General features: G+C 43.8%; 1 pseudogene; it reads right to left on the bottom strand.

Moving 5' to 3' along the window:
- Positions 1-2,614: 2,614 nt before the first annotated feature.
- LOC144166086 (uncharacterized) lies at positions 2,615-3,174 on the bottom strand (annotated as a pseudogene).
- Between the last annotated feature and the right edge of the window lie 13,697 nt (positions 3,175-16,871).

Raw genomic sequence — 16,871 nt, 5'->3', positions numbered from 1 at the left:
TTTCAAAATTCTGTGCTCCAACTATCTCAATTCACGCACTTAAACCTAGTTATAATGAAGTTAAAGAGGAGCCCTAGTTATTTCATTATATCCATGATATCGTTATATGAATTATAACACTTTACGGCATTGTATGCTCCTGCATTCGGAAATGGCGTGAGCAAGACGACTCGGCAGCACTAGCTTACTGCGTTATTCGACTGAGGGACTGAAGTCAGTACGAGATACAAGTCAAGAAGAAGCATACACAGATACGGCTGCGGAATAATAAAGCCAGGGCACACTACGTCACCGCCGCGCAGACGGGCACTCAGATCTTTACAGATTGCACCACGCCCGCTATGCCAAGCGCCCGAGTATGTCGAGCCGCCGGATGTAACATACCTCACCTCTTAAGCCAAAAGTTCACATCACCTTTTTTAGCATATTGCAACATCACTAATTCCAACAAAATAACTGGTACATCAGCAGGTCAGGCGGCCGTCGACTCCGCGTACTGTGTCGAATTGGGGTTGGCGAGGCAGCACAGCTACTGACCGTTTCTGCCCACGAGTCACTTATGTGATTGTTCTCAAGGAAAGCTACCCAATCAGGTTGCACATCTTGTTCGCTGGTACATTGAGGCACAAAGGTGGCTGCCTTTAAATGATCTGCATGCACGGACCTCATGCGCTGTTGCACACGAAACAGAAATGTGACGTCAGACACAACCTTGATCACTTTGCCCCGAAACCAATTGATGTTTTCTCCTTTGACCGATTTAAGCATCACCGCATCGTCCACAGGAAATATCTAGCCGCACCGCGACTAGATATTGCGCTACTCTCAATCCTTTTCCTTTATCTTTCATTGCTTAAGTCATGTCTGGTTTCAACACGGAGAGGCGCGTCCTTAAATTCCTACTGAGAAACGGTTTACTTGGCGTTTTACTAGTGAAAGAGTGGGCAGTCATTCGGTACGAAAAAAGAAAGTTGTCTAACTGGTGCTGAATGCTTTGGCCACACTCGGTCTTCTGGTCAACAAGTAGGGATTTCAAAAGAGCCTTTTTTACGGCCTAAACTGGACGTTCCATGGCACCGTTTGACTGTGGATTGTAGGGCGGGGTCAGAGTATACTTTACACCATTTTTGCTGAGGAATTTTCGAAATTCGGTAGTAGCACACTGGGGACCACTATGCGTGAATAGGTCAACCGGCAAACCATAGGACGGGAGCACAGAGGGGGCAACTTCGACTTTGTTCTGCGCAATTGTGTTGATCATCAGATTAACTTCCACCCACTTGTAGTGGGAGTCAAGGGTCAGGCCAACTCGCCCTGGGGACACACGTAACCTAGGGCAACCGGACACTCGGCGAACTGGTCACAAGTTTCGTTATTCGTCTATCATCTTCAAATGAAGTAGTACAGAAAGTAGTATAATTGTCTACTTATGCGTAAACATTCTTCCACACCCCTTCTTCGATTCACACACTATAATGTTTCCTCTGCGGCCTTCGAAGAACACGACACACCGGACAACGTATCTCATTGCTTTTTTTTCTTTGTGCAGCTAATCACATGAGTTCTCTATATTAGATTTTGTTTACCCGTTATGTCTTTGTAATACATTTTTTTCTTTATACCTAATTGGGTGACCCCACTGTATTTGGCATACCTTTGCAAATTGGTTCTATATTGTCGGTTTTATTATTGTGATCTTTTTGTTTTCATGTCTTCTGACCAACGACGATTGTACAGGTGGGTAGCTTTTGCTCCGTTATTTTTTGTGAGTATGACTTGCATGTACACTATTGTAGTAATTACGTTTATTAGCTTTGCTAATTAGCCTTTTTCTGCTTATGTTTTCATTATAAACGAGAGATGTAGCTGTTGCTTGCCTGTTGTTCGATCGCTCTAGACCTCTGCTCCCCGCCGTACCACAGGTTTCACCATGCTATGCGGACGCCCGTTTTGCACACAGTGTCAGCGCTACGATACATAAAAATAGCACTTCGCTAAGCCCAATAATTGGTGCTTCAAACGTAAAGGCATATTTTTGATGCGAATGCATCTCATTCACTCGCCTTGTCCCTGCATCCGGCGTCGGCGTTGTTGTCGACGTCTGCCCCTCCCCCATTCTCCTCGCCGCGTGAGCTGCGCTCTCCGCCGCTCTCCCCCTCTCTTCTCCGATAGCGAACACTCTCTGGTGAGGGGCATTCGATTGTATTCGAATGGATTGGCTTGGATTGGCTGGGCTTGGCTTAGCTTGGATTGGATTTGAATTGAATTGGATTGGTTTAAAGTGGTTTGTGTTGGATTGTGTTGCGTCATAGCTGCGGCAGATGCACTGGCGCCGGCGCGTCCCCTCACCGTATGCGCGCTATAAAACGCGGTAACTGCGCCGCTCTGCTCCATCGTTCCAGCGCCGTTCCTCCGCTGTCCAATGCTGCAACGTGAACACCCTATGCGTCGCATCTACACAGGGGTTCCCGCGAGGGGAGGTGGGATATTTTCGTAATACGCGTGACCATGCAAGAAATAACCACGGACTAGTATGTCAAGAAGTAAATGAAAAAACGTTGAAAAGTGTTTATTTACAACGAATCACACGTTGCGAATCGATGTGACCGGTGTTTTATAGCTGAATGTTTCGCGCGATGCTTTCTAGTGTTGCAAGTGGTCGAGCACTGTCGTCGTCTTCCAGCACCCTCAAGATGCGAGCGTTGAGAGCCCAGTACTGCGCTGGTAGACCGGGCTGTTGCTGACCAGCATCCAGCTGCGCTATCCTCATATCTTGCAGGGGCTGCCCTTTCTGGAGGCATCCAAGGAAAGACTAGATGCTCGGCCGGGTGCAGTTGATATTCGTGTGAAAACATTGAAAGATAGCAACTGGTATAAGGTAGGTAACGAAAACGGCGAGTCGCCAATAATTAAGAAGATACATACCAGAAAGCTGCGGTGCCAAGCTTCGGCTGAGTAGTTTGTACACGGAAGACCTTCTACGACTGATCTATGGATGGACCAGATGCTCGTCGGTAATGTAGCTGACAGCATGCCCTTCATTCGACGACGTACAATAAACGCGTCTTCGAAGTAAAGCTCAATTTGGAAGGCTCCTGGTGGAAAAAGAGTCGTGACATCTTCAAAAGCCTCTGCCACCTCCACCGGTGGCAAAAATGCCAAAGCAGGCAGCATCATCACCTGGAATTCAACACATCTGCCATATGAGTTATCACCTTTGTCAACTCAAGCGCGAATACGCGAGCTTACCAGAACAGCGATATCTTCATCTGACGCGGACCATGTCTGAAATCTAAGCTTGCAGAGCTTGCGGCAAACTGCCTGACACAGGTTGAAAAAACATCCTTGAACTCGCACCTGCCGGAATATGTTTCTGGCAGCGATGACGGCTGCAGACTCAAAGTCACAGTGCGCCAGTTCCAGCGCGAGTTGAGCCAAGATACTCGAAAGTATTGTAATAAACCTAAAAAAAAGTACCAGCAGTTGTCTCAGCCTCAAAAATAACAGGTTCACCATTTCATGCTTAGCCTGAATACATTTACTACATTTAGTACGTTTCTTTGGCTTTGTTCGGGAGGAGAGCGTACACCAATGGTACCACGGCGTCCTTGTACATCACGTGGATGGTGTACGCTTGAAAAAATATGGACGGTGTAACCTTGACCGTGCCGTCCATAAACCACACCTTAGCCCTTGCAAGTAAATCAATATTTCGCTGAGTGGCGAATACCAGAATTCTGTTGCGATCCCCCACTCCGCTGTCGTGAATGAGGAAAGATTCTTTTTTTAAGGAAACCTGCAAATAATAAATCAAATAATGATTATGCTCCACATAAAACGTTACAAAAGATTGGCAATTTTCACGTTAAGGCTCAATCTCAATTCGTACCTTATACTCATCCGGAAGGATAAGATCTTCTCGTGCTGCTGGTACGGAGTGGGGGTTTCTGCTCTCCTGCCTCTGTTGCGTATCGTACTGCGCAGCGTGCTAGTGCACAACATCTGCGACAGTGTGTGGTTGCTTATGAACGCCACCGCATCGAGCAAAATTTGCTGAGGCTGTTGAGTTCCTTCAACTTTATGGACAGAAAAGGCAAGCAGTTACAGAAAAGCAATGCACATACGGGGTTTCGGGCAACCTTGCGAACGCCAGTTTAAAAGTATTTATACCCATTTACACTGTTTTAGCGCTTCATACATTATTTCTCACGTTCATACATGGATCGGACGACTTCCCAGCTTTTTCCTTCATGGCATTCTGCACTTTAAGTAGGTTTACAGCAGTCGGGTCTGCGGCGTGAGTGTGTTCTCCAGGCTTCCTGATGACAACGGTGATTCTTCCACCCGTGATTTTGGCCTTGCAATTTCTTCGGTCTCTGCACACCCAATGGACGGCATCTTGGAGTTTTCTGCTACGCGTGTGCGAATAACCTCCGTACAGAGGCATGGGAGTCCCACTCTGTGTTTTAGTAAGCTCCATCCCGATGGACACGGGCATGCTGTTTGGAGGTCCACACATTTGGCCCCATATACACACACACCCACACACACACACACACACACATATATATATATATATATATATATATATATATATATATATATATATATATAGTATAAGTAAAGAGTCGGATACACAGCAAGAACAATAACAAACAATGTTTACTTACGTAGCGGCAACGGGACTTGCCTTCATCAGAGTAAAGTTACATGATTTTGCTGTCGCAAACATTTTGAACACATTTCTTATATAGGTTTGCATAAAACTGTGAGAAAGAGCGGAAAATGTTTCGGAAATGGGGAGTGTGCATACAGTCAGGCTACGCCTATGTTACAACATCAACAAACAAACAAGAAAAATAAAAAATAAAAAAGGGGGGGGGAGCGAGAGAGAGAAAAAGGGGTCGTGTTAACAATGCAGCGTTCAAGGTTGCACCATGACGGGTCAACGTATGCCGCGCGGGCTGCAAATTCAGACAATGGGGGAAACCGGGCAACTGCGGTTTGAAAAGAAAGGGAAGAGTATACACTGAGGTATTCAGTGACTGCTGAGACTGGTTCGGGGGGAAGCGAAGATGGGTGTGCCCCCCGCGGGTCAAGAGAATAGATAGGGGGCACAAAAGAGCATTTCACAGAAGCTAGCAATTTAACAGGAAATAGGTAGGGTCACAAAAGGTTAAACATGAATAGATCACAAAGAGTTAAACATTCTTAAGTGATGGTGGGAACGAGGCCTCCCTCCCCAGGACAAATGGCATTGTTGAGCCGCATTAGGCTAATAAAGCTTCTGTATTAGGAGAGTTTCTGCGAATTCTGATGGCAATCTCGAGGGTACGAATAATGAACATAGTGATAAAAATTATGAAGCCGCTAATTTTAATCGAGGGATAAGCACGTTAGTTTTCCGTAACTTTCATTAATTCCAAGCGTGGCTGACCCAAACTTATAAATGAGATAAGATTCCCAAACCTCGCGGTCGTGGTGCGTTTTGAAGGCGGATTCTAAAATCGTTGCTTTAAGATGTTCAAATGCATGCCCGGGACTGTTCACATGTCTTGACAGGGGCAAATAAGGGCAGCTTTTTGCATGAGAGCGGTGATTATTGAACCGTATTCGGAAGGGCGTTTCCGTTTGGCCGATATATTGTTGCCTACAAACAGTGCACTCTAGAAGATATACGACATTAGCGGAGTCGCAGTTAAAGTTACCTTTTATATTTACGTAGTAGTCTGAAACCGTGCTGGTGGCGCGCTGTGTAGTGGTCATGTGTGGGCATACTTTACATCGGGGTTTATTGCAGGGCATGCAGCCAGTAGTTGCCGGTCGGTTGATACGAGAGTTAGTAAGAAAGTCACCTAAATTCTTATTACGCCGGTAGACAACGCGTGGTGGTTCGGGGAATATGCTTTTTAAGCGGTCACTTTGCATTAGGATAATATGATGTTTTTTGAGCACGGTTGACACTCTTGGAGCGGAGGATGAGTGGGTTAAAACTAAGTTAGTTTTCGGGTTCCCGTTGGGGGCTTTTTTCTTACAGATTTCGTTACGGTCTAATTGGTTGGCTCGCATAATAGCGTCGTCGATAACTTTTTCCTGGTATTTTTTATTCAGGAGGGCGGTCTTGAGTTCTCGACAGTTTGAGTCAAAGTCGGCTTGGTTTGAGCAAATTCTCCTAAATCGGTGGGCTTGGCTGTAAGGTATTGCTGTCTTGCAGTGTCTGACATGGCTGCTTCGGAAGTGCAAATACTGCCGCGTGTCTGTCGGTTTTCTATACAGTTTACTTTGAAGCCGACCTTGGAAGGTAGTAACGGTGACGTCCAGAAAGTTTACACTGTGTTCCGAATAGGAATGAGCAAGGGAAATACTAGGATGGGCTAGGTTAAATGCCTCAATGAAGGTGAGGAGCTCCGCCTCACCGTGTTGCCAGATCATGAATATGTCATCAATGTACCTTTTATAGTACATTGGCTTTAAATTTTGGGTGTCAAGAAAGTTTGATTCGAGGTGAGCCATAAAGATATTAGCGTAGTTAGGTCCGATTCGAGTTCCCATTGACGTTCCGCTGACTTGCACGTAATGAACTCCGTCGAACTCAAAATTGTTAAGTTCAAGAATAAGCCTAAGGAATGTTTGGAGAGCAGAAGAATCGATAGGTTTGCCGCACGATGACTGCTCATACGCAAGGGATACAGCGGCGATGCCATGTTCATGGGGGATGTTAGTATACAGTGACGCAACATCAAGGGTGACTAGAAGGCAGTTATCAGGAATTTCAATTTTTGAGATGTCTGAGAGAAAGTCATTGGTATCCTTAATGAAGGAGGGAAAGCTGGGCGGAATGTCGCCAATGAGATTATCCACATAGCGCGAGAGGTTTTCGGTAACAGTGCCAATGCCAGAAACAATGGTGCGCCCTGGGTTGTTCACCTTGTGAATCTTTGGGAGAAGATAGAATTTACCGGCTACTGGTCTTAAGGGGATCAGGGAACGAGCCGTGGTTTCATTTATTGTTTTATTTTTAACAAGCTCAGCAAGTTTATCTTTGACAATTTGCTTATAATCTTGAGTGGGATCATTAGGTAGTGCTTTATAGAACGTCGATACTGATAGTTGCTTATTGGCCTCGTTAACATAGTCGGTTTTGTGAAGGATTACGATTGCGCCTCCCTTGTCGGCAGGTTTAATAATTATGTCGGGACAGTTTGCGAGTTCCTCTAGGGCTTTCTTTTCGTTGGTAGTCATGTTGTGGTGGAAAGAAATTTGTGTTTGGTAAGCTTTTCGCACATCGCGTTGGACAGCTTTGATGTACATGTCGAGGCAACTATCACGCTGTGTGGGAGGGGTCCAGTGCTTATAGCTAGGTAGGGTTCTGCGGGCTTCTTCCGTCGCGGGGTGATCGTAGAAGTATTCTCGTAGTCTCATGTTTCTGGCGAAGTTATCTAAGTCCTTAAAAAGTTGAAATTCATCAAAACCACCAGTAGCCGGGCAAAAGTTTAGGCCCTTTGACAAGACGTTCATCTGAGCTGGGGAGAGGGTTATACTTGAAAGGTTCATTACATTCCCGGTAAGGTTTTCTTTTGTGACGGCAGGCGAGGGAAAAATATTAGTACAGGGATTTAACTGAACTGTTTGGGGTGCAGTAGTCGAAGCATTTATTACAGTCGTAGTGACATTATCGGCCGTATTGTCAGAGTTGTGGCAGTTACTAGTGCCGGAGCTTGTTAGGTTCTTACGCATGTGGCCAGTGTTAAAAATCTTATCTCGGTTAAACTTTCGGTCTTTTGTTCGGGATATGGCAGAGGCCGTCTTAGATTCGTAGTTGCTTAAAAGGTTCAACTCTCTTTTGCTTAGTTCCTGACTAAGTAGTTCCTCTTTCTTTCGGAGAGAATGGGCCGTAGTTTCGTAGTGATTGAGGAATATTTCAGTTAATTGTAAGGATGCTTTATCGAGTACCTGTTTCCACTTATTCATGTTGGACGGGGAGAGTTCGGTAGTAGCAGGTTTTATTCTAATCCTAAGACCCCTAAGAGCGACCGCGGCAGTCAAGTACTGTGCAAGAGCGGAAACGTGCAATTCGGAACGTATGCGCTTTTCGGTGATTTTTCTTAGTTTTAAAAACTGTCTTGAAACGGGGAAGGAGGCCGCGTTACCTGTTTTTTTGTGTTGTAGTCAGTTGCTGCTATGCCGATTCTTTCGAAGGTTGTAAGGGCATGTGGCACAAATTTCGTTCCACCACAACATGACTACCAACGAAAAGAAAGCCCTAGAGGAACTCGCAAACTGTCCCGACATAATTATTATACCTGCCGACAAGGGAGGCGCAATCGTAATCCTTGACAAAACCGACTATGTTAACGAGGCCAATAAGCAACTATCAGTATCGACGTTCTATAAAGCACTACCTAATGATCCCACTCAAGATTATAAGCAAATTGTCAAAGATAAACTTGCTGAGCTTGTTAAAAATAAAACAATAAATGAAACCACGGCTCGTTTTCTGATCCCCTTAAGCCCAGTAGCCGGTAAATTCTATCTTCTCCCAAAGATTCACAAGGTGAACAACCCAGGGCGCCCCATTGTTTCTGGCATTGGCACTGTTACCGTCCACGGAAAGCAGCTCATACTGGTGAATGCTCTGTCCCTGCACCTACCGACACTGAAGAGCCCTTTCGGAAAGACCACCCCCAAGTGCGCGCGGTGTCAATTGTTTTCAGACATGGTGCGACGCGCATCTTATATTGGAGTTTCTGCGAAATTAAAAAAAAAATATGAGGCGCTCTCTGCTGTACTACAAAGCGAAAAAAATACAAACGCATCGGTAGAATGCAAATTCAAAGCGCATTCTCCTGAACGAAGTCTCGCAGGAGTGATTCTCAAAGGGTGTAAAGTGGTTTTTCTGCGAACTTGAGCAAATAAATGCTTTCCAAGCTACTTTACATAAACAAGTGCAAATAAAAAGCCAGGCGACTTATGTTGTGGCAAGAAATGGACGCAGACATGGAATACATAATAAAATCTTTCGCAATCCGCAAAAGGTTGCGTTCCACCAACCATTCGAACCACTGTAATGAGTCTAGTTACTCGGCATGCATGGTTTTGTATCGGCGTGGGTTTATTTCAGTATGCCGGCAAGTCGTATGTGGTTGCATTTGACTCAATTAAAACTACCCAGAATAATACTCGAAGATACGAGCTTTCACGGTGTGATAAGAACGTTCGGGGGTATTTTCGCGCGGCACAGGGTCTCTGTGCAAGTGTTGGGACAATACAAACCACTTTACCTGAAAAAGTTGAAGGCGTTTTCAAGGCCTTTAATTTCGAACGTCACACTCAGCACAAGCTTTCCCCGGTGAGACAGCCTTGCGGAGAAATGTGTCAAGATCGTTAAAAATATCCTCGAGAAAACCACGTTTTATTAGTACATTTTGTATTATTTTGTTAAATTATAGGAAGCCACCACTGCAAGACCGGAGGCCAACAGCCGACGTCTTGGTGGGACAAAGACTTCGCCATTGTCTTCCAGACTTCACAATCCAGGTACCAACCAACGTTCAAAATCGTAAGCCGCCTTCAAGGAGTCTTTATCTGAATAGTGCTTCCTCAACAGTATTGTGTACGCGTCACGACCGACCGTGCCAGGGACACCAAGGCGTAGGTGTACCGCGTGGTCGCCCCGCGTTCTTATTAGGTCACGACACAAGATGGTAGGGGTTTCGAAGAAACCGACGGAATTTGCTAGCTTCGACAGAAGATTTCTGTGCCGACAAAGGCCCGGTAAGCCCCCACATGACTCCAGGCTTAGTAAACCCGTGCACTTCTAGCTTTAGCGCTACGTCTGATGCTTCAGACACCCGCTGCCTTGGGCATGCAGCGGACTCTGTAACCAAGAATCCACTGTGGACCAGCGCAGCCCGACATGGGATCGACCCACCTAGCCTACCACCTGGAGTGCCCATGGTTCGTTTCCTGTGACCACACGTACCTCATGTACAGTAAGGCACTCCTATCAGAAAGTAACCTAGACGCCTCTTTTCGGAGCTGTCACAGATGTTTTTGTTGTTGTTTTGTTGATTTTTCCCGTGGAATAAAGAATGTCTCGGGCAATGAGTAATTCCCTCATTACTGGGTGCCCGACAACCAGGAGTGCACACATAAATGCTGTAATAAACAGCGGGACCAGTCCGCCTAGTTCTCCCAGCTGCATTGTCCGCGTCCTATCGTGCTGTCGCCACCGGCCACGTTTGCGCAGTAGACTCCGTTGAAACTTTGACAACAATATAGATGGTTATCTTAATCCTCTTTCCTCTAACTCACCCACCTCAGCCATTGGTCTTTACATGTTTCTATACGCTCTGTCGGGCTTGCAAGAATACCCAACGGTTTCATACACAATTCTTTTCCTACTTTAACAGTACCTCAGTGTCCTCTCGTGAGACACACAACGTATTCCTGTAACCCTGATGTTCCTTTTGCACCGCGCACCCCCCTTTATCTAGTTACGCCGTGTCCAAACCTCTTGAGGTAAAGCAGTTTGAACACCTCTCAAATTCTTCGCTTCCGTCATTACCACTTATACAGTCTATAAAACCAAAATTAGGTTGAAGCGCTTCTGCTCTCTGCAACGCCATGACGTGTCCCTTCTTAGCAAGAATCACCTGTCTCTTTTTAGCGAAGCAAAGTCTACCATGCACCCCAAAAAACTACCCAACCTTCTGTTCCCTCTTTCCACATCGCAAGGAGTCCTTCCGCACAACTAAAATTCTCCCTCCAGGAGTAGATATTCGGAATACTCTAGGTTACATGCCCAGTCAAGGCAAATTGCAAACTACCGGGAAGCTATCTCTTACATTCTCACGGACGACTCCGCAATTGAGATTTGGCGGCATCATATTTAACCACACTTCAGTCATGCGAAATCGCACAGATTTCCAGTATTGGTGACAATACCGTCAGAGGAGTACGTCCCAGTAACGAATTCTGATTGCGTATTGCTTTCGCATTCAAAAGTTGTACGCAGACTTAGCTGCTGGAGTGTATGTGGAAGTACATAATGCCAAAATATTATGGCTGTTGAGAACAAGGATAGGCAGTTTCGTAGTGGGTAATATTTTTCTAATGTGTTGAAGCCGCTCAGCACCCCCACAAACATGGTGAATGGAACACCGGCTCCGACTTTGGCATGTTGTTATCTACTTCTCTTTCTCTTGGTCGGGTACTTGCCATCGAATCAAAGTTATAAATGTGTTCTCAGCAGTAATTCTGTGAGTTAGCAATAGTAGAAGCAGGTCGCCAGAAATAAGACTGAACAAAGTTTATTCGACGCCCTCAGAGGGCAAGCCACCGCTTTAACCATTACGGAGGCAGATATATTTTCTGCTTGAAATTCTTTGGTGAAAGTGAATGAACATTACACTTTTGACATCTCAGTCCACCGAAACTTGCACAAACCCGGAGGAATAACTTTATTGTCAAAGGTGGCATGAAGGCTATGGTGGGGAAGGGTAGGTACACGGAGGAAAGGAGGGATTAAAAAATATGTCATGGTTTAAGGTTGAGCCTCTAAAATTGGTGGATGGCATTTTAACCTTTCACTCTGATGATGCAAGCCTAGTTATTTTAAATGAATTTAAAACCGAAAATATTAACCGAAAAGCTAAAATAGGTGGTAGTATTGAGCATTCATGTAATTCCTTTAACCCACTCTAAGAAAATCCCTTGTAGGGATTGCAGTATTCATAAATAAATAAATAAATAAATAAATAAATAAATAAATAAATAAATAAATAAATAAATAAATAAATAAATAAATAAACAAAAGTAAATACAATGCTTTTGATTCAATTAAACATGATATTCATTTTATTAAATTGCCACATTATGGTATAAGGGGAACTTCACTTCGACTTTTCCGCAGCTATTTATCAGACCGTGAGCAATTGTCTGGGTTGATGATGTTTACTCCTTGGCTTGCCTTGAGTTTATTTATTTCTGTTTTGCTTTTGCGGGCCGGCTACGCCGGTCTTTGTTATTGGTGTTGTGTGTGCCAAGGGAGGCGTGTGTTCCGTTCTTTCCTTCTGTAGCGCATGTGTTATCTCTTCTGATAGGGAGAGGGTTCCGAACTAACGCGATCAGAATAGAATAATCTTCGATGATCTACAGTGTTCTGGATACAATTCGACTATTCCAGAAACCCTCGCGCCGAGTGATAATTCCCGCTGAGCAGATGCCGCAGCATTCGAATCGTCGACACCGGTCTACGCACGTGTCTTTGTTGACAGCTGTTTCGCCGCCTGTGTATTCTTTTAGTTATTAGTGGAGCACAAGTTCGCTCCAATAAACTTGTTTCTTCTTCAAGACAGTTGCGTCGTGCTTCGCTACATGACATCTGGTGGAGGTGCGGGGTACGCACCCTTTATGCTAACATCCTGTGGAAGCCACCAAGCCAGTCGAACTAGAGCCAGCCGCCGACTGCAACGCCTCCCGTCCAAGTTTGGTCTCCTGCCCGACGGACCCAAAACAACGACCGCCGAAACCACCACCATGGTGCAAGAAGCAACATCCCCGATCGTCCTCCAGCAGCCACGGAAACCGCCATCCTTCCGAGGAGCCCCCGCAGAAGATCCAGAAGAATGGTTCGCAAAAACGTGAGCGCGTCCGGATCTTCAAAAAATGGGGCGATGCAGAAATGGTCCGGCATGTTTTCTTTTACTTGGAAGATTCAACTCGCACTTGGTTCGAGAACAACGAGAACTCCTTGACCAACTGGGCTCCTTTAAAAAGCTAGTTCTTGGAGACCTTTACTACCATGGTCAGAAAAGACCGCGCAGCCCTTTTGCTGGAAACTCGAACGCAGCACCCCAAAGAAGGGTTCATGATTTTTGTCGAGGAGATGAACCCTCACAGAAAACCCGGTTGTGTTTTTGAGGTATTTCTGTAGAGATTTGTCTTCCACTTGTATAGAGATTTTGTAGTTTGTTAAGAATTTTTCGACGAGCTCTCGACGGCTTTCAACAATTATTTGGCCTCGGACTTTATGTAGACAGTTTGACGAGTGATTTTCTGTGGAACTTATGATGTATTTTTGCAGCTTTTTAAGTAGATTTTTGTGTACTTCTTGATGGAATTCTATGGCTTTTATGATGACATCTTATGTACTTCTTCACGTATCCTTACGGAGCTTCTTCATTTATTTCTGCGTACCTCCTGACGTGGTCTTTCCATTTTCGTAATGCGTTTCTTGAACTGTGTGAATAATTTCGGTCCGCAAATTGATACATAATTACACATTTTATGCTTTGCTGCAAGTAAGTGTTATTGGGCAAAATAGGGGCATTTTTGGCAGTATCACAAGATGTAAATTGGCAGGAGTATTAGTCACACATAAACTTAGTCAGACAGCGACAGCTAGCTGAAAGGCCTGCCAGTCAAAGCTGCTAAAATATATAAGCAGAGACAAAACTCAGGGACTCACGATTGATTAAATTTCAAGACATAACTACGCGGCTGACTGACTGACAGCCTTGATTGACCGGGACACTACGGACAAGAGTGTCACCCTAATTAGCTTGGCACATTTGCAGGCTGGAAAGAAAGAAAAAGCAAGCTGATATCAGAATACAACATATCAAAAGTAAGGGTTTGTAAATATCCTTTTTTGCCAAAGTTTTGTTTTTTATTTTACTCTCTTCTGTCCTAATATTTAGCTCATTTTTAATTTTCCTTAATTTTAATTTGATGATAAATGTTTAGCAAGAATACTCTAATTTTAATTTGAATACTTCTGTCATTGCTTGAATTTTTTAAGGCTGCATATGTGATAAATTATTTTTACATGAACCGAACCAGCAGTGGTTGTAATTCAAAAGATTTTGCTCACATATACATGATCTTCTCTCAGTATGAAAAGCCACCTCATGTCACTCGACGTTCAGCACCAGCAAAAATGACTCTAGGGTAAAAAAGTTTCATCTGAATCCCCAGAATGACAGGTTACCAGCCAAAAAAAGCTAAAGAATAAAAGCACTAATGACTTGGGTTCACCTATGAATAACGTTTGAACACCTAAATAGCTTGTCTGCCTGTATACACAGGACACCTATGCGGTTGTCATTCTGATTCTCTGCCTATATCCGTTGTCATGTCTTGTGCAGTTGTAAGTAGCTGGCACACATGAGAAGCCCAACAATAAGCTTTAGGCAATATTGATGTTTGGGTTGTTTCTCTCGTTTTTTTGTTATTTCTCTCGTTTTGGGTTGTTTCTCTCGCAATATTGATGATTGGGTTGTTTCTCTTGTATTTTGTGTGCATGCTGTGTATACATTTTTGTGCAACTCCAATAAGTTTATTATAGTTGACATTCAGAGCTTGTCACATGTTTTCTTTTCCCTCTGTCCTGTCGCTTTTGTGCCTGAGGATATAGACATCCGCAATGGCAAGAAACGCAATGAAGACGAATAAACTACGACTGCTGCACACTACGTGAAAGTGCCTAACAAGAAGTTCTGTTCAGAAATTTTTAATTAAGCATTGAACCAAATATGTCAAAGCTGGAGCTATACTAACAGCTTACTGTGTATGAAAAGATCTGTCAAGAAAGTTTGAACAGCAACAGGTACGGATAATGCATGTTGCATGTTTATAGCTTTATTAGCAGCAAAAAGACAACAAAAAAATTTTTTAGTAATATTTCAAGTTTCAAATGTCCCTAATAACGTGCACAGCTACGGATCAGTCCTCACCTGACAAGTACAACCAACCAAACTTCGCACGCCCATAGAATAGTCATCAGCCACAAATATGTATGTGAAATATTTCCTTTTCTTTACTTTTCATGCTCTTATTGGAGCAGCCAAACGTACACTGGCACTAAAGATTGAGTAGAAAGTGTTCACAATTTACATAAATACAATAGGCATATCCGATTAACCCTAATGAACAGAGGAATAAGTCCTTCAAGTAAATTTTGCGAAAACTTTGCCATAACTTGCTTGAAAATGTTTTCTAGCAAAAGATTATGTTACCAGGCAAATTGCCGCTTGTAAAACATGAAAAAAAACAGCATGAAAATTGGACTTAAGCTCACAATTGGAAAAACACAGGACAAGAACAACTGCTAATTCTCAGCTGTTTATCAGCACAAAGAATGTATATATGCACCGAAATATTGCACCGGTGCCCAAATGCTTCAATAATGCCAGGCGTTTTGAACAGGGAATGCCTCTTATCCCGATGTGCATCCAAAAGAAAAAAAATGTGTGTAAGGTGCTCAACCAAGGTTTATTTTATTCTGTCGGCGTCACACAATGCATAATGATATAGCCAAGGAAATAAGCACTGACCACTTGAGACAGGCAAAATTGCAATTTGGCCCACTTGCCTCCCATTTCCTCCCACTTGTAGGGCGTGCAATCGTGACCAGCAATTCAGTGGGGTTAGGATTTTAGCGCAAAGCAGATACCAAACAGCCCACAAGGTCAATAAAGCTTTAGGGAGGAATTCGCAGCAGGGCACTACTGTTTAGTTGAGTCTGTCAGAGGGTTTTGGCGTGCATAATTATGTTTTTTCATTACACGCATTGCTATGGTTGACGAGAAGGATGATCTGCCTTTATAAATTCAACTTGGTGGTTCTACGCACTGAAGCTATAACTGGTCTTGAGGGGTGCAGTAGTAAATTATCGGCACTTTGGTTTTTTTCTTTCATTTCCAAATTGGCTGCCATGGCTGAAAGAACCTCTCGGAATGCTGGGCATCATTCGATGTTCAGCAGCACCTCTTCGTCTCTACAAAAGTTCAGTATATACATACATTTAGTGTGCAATAAACAAATGAGAGTCAGCTCGTACCTTGTGTTGCTTAGATTGTAAATCTACATCAAGCATTCGCAGTGCTAAGTTGTCTCGGTAAAGATCTCATTTGCACAACACGTCACCAAAAACGGCACTGGTGTAACACTGCTTAAACACCTTCTAAAGAGTCTCTAGCCAAAAAAGTGACGAGTTCAGATTACTGAAATTTTGTTGTGCATGTAACAGCAAGACGAGGTCCATAAAAACCGTAAAACAAACGTGTTCACCCACTTTTGCATAGACTGACAAACAGTCGGTGATGCCCGATGAGGAAACAGCCTCGATCTTTGAAGTAGGCTGCCCCAATAAGTCATTTTGAATGCAAGTTGCACCAGTCAGCAGCCTGCAACATGTAAGTTATTAGCAAACGACAGGCCAGACACCAGATTCATACTGTGCTTTAAACCTCCGAAATCCCAAATGCTGCGTTACTCTGATCCCCAAGGTCTGTAGACACTTAAAGTGATTAGGCTAGAAATTCTATAAGTGACAGAAAGTTAACAGCCATTTTTGAATATTTTTACTACTTTATGAATGGTTAAGTTACGTTTGCGATGAGTAAGAGTACGAAGCGCCACCAGCGCTGCTGATACAACTGTACCAATTACGATATGCGTGTAGTTCGGACGCTACAACTAAATTCGGGTTCCATACACGACGTTCATTCCAACATTTCACGACCAAACTGAGCGTTCGAAAAGATTGAACATTCAATCAAAATGCGAAAAAAAGCATCCAGATAGCATATCATGCTAATGATGTCCGCTCGAAAATCACCCGATTTATTATAATATTTTAATCCTACAGGCACGGCAATCATTTAACTTATTGTGCACGTTTTTTACCCGAAAACTATTATGACGGAAAACAAACGGCATCTGCAGCAACGGAACAAAAACGAAAGGCGCATATCACGCTAAAAGTACCCGATGTGCGTGTAATGCATACACGCACCTATATTCGCACATGCACTTATATTCGCACTCTCCAGCTTCCCTTATTTCATTTCATATCAAAACATTTG

Source organism: Haemaphysalis longicornis, unplaced genomic scaffold (assembly GCF_048455015.1).
Source record: "Haemaphysalis longicornis isolate Haplotype H1 unplaced genomic scaffold, Haemaphysalis longicornis Haplotype H1 scaffold_16, whole genome shotgun sequence".
In the NCBI taxonomy this organism is placed as follows: domain Eukaryota; kingdom Metazoa; phylum Arthropoda; class Arachnida; order Ixodida; family Ixodidae; genus Haemaphysalis; species Haemaphysalis longicornis.
Note: the sequence above shows the minus strand (reverse complement) of the source record. Positions and strands in the feature narration are given on the sequence as shown.